Source organism: Apteryx rowi, unplaced genomic scaffold, assembly GCF_003343035.1.
Source record: "Apteryx rowi isolate R43461 unplaced genomic scaffold, aptRow1 scaffold_267, whole genome shotgun sequence".
In the NCBI taxonomy this organism is placed as follows: domain Eukaryota; kingdom Metazoa; phylum Chordata; class Aves; order Apterygiformes; family Apterygidae; genus Apteryx; species Apteryx rowi.
In genome coordinates, this window is record NW_020449052.1 from 250,362 (window position 1) to 250,818 (window position 457).

Genomic DNA, 457 nt, shown 5'->3' on the forward strand with positions numbered 1-457 from the left:
AGAGCCGCGGCGACGTGGCCGCCCCCGGGTGGCGGCGCGGGGGGAGCGCTGCCGCGGGGAGGCCCCTTCCTCGGGCGCCAAAGTCTTCCCGCTGGGAGGCGCGGGGACGGGGGGCGGGTGAACCCGCTCGGTGGCTTTGCCAGGGCCGGGGGTGCCCGCGTGGAAAGGCGGCGGGCTGCTCTCGCGGCTCTTCCTCCCTCCCCACCGGGTAGGTGGCGAGGCGGAAAGTTGCTCTGAAATAAGCGGGTCCTGGGGAGCTTTGCCAGGCGCGTTTGCCTTGGTGAAGAGGCAAGCGGTGGGATTTCGGTAGGCATCTGAGGATGTTTTCCCGAGTAGCAAATCGAACCGCTTTCACAGTCACTGGACCAGCTGCTGTAATTCAACTTAATTCTAGTTCAGTCGGCAGAGTTGCATTCAAGTTACCCAGAGATCTAGCCTATCTTCTTTGCATGAATCC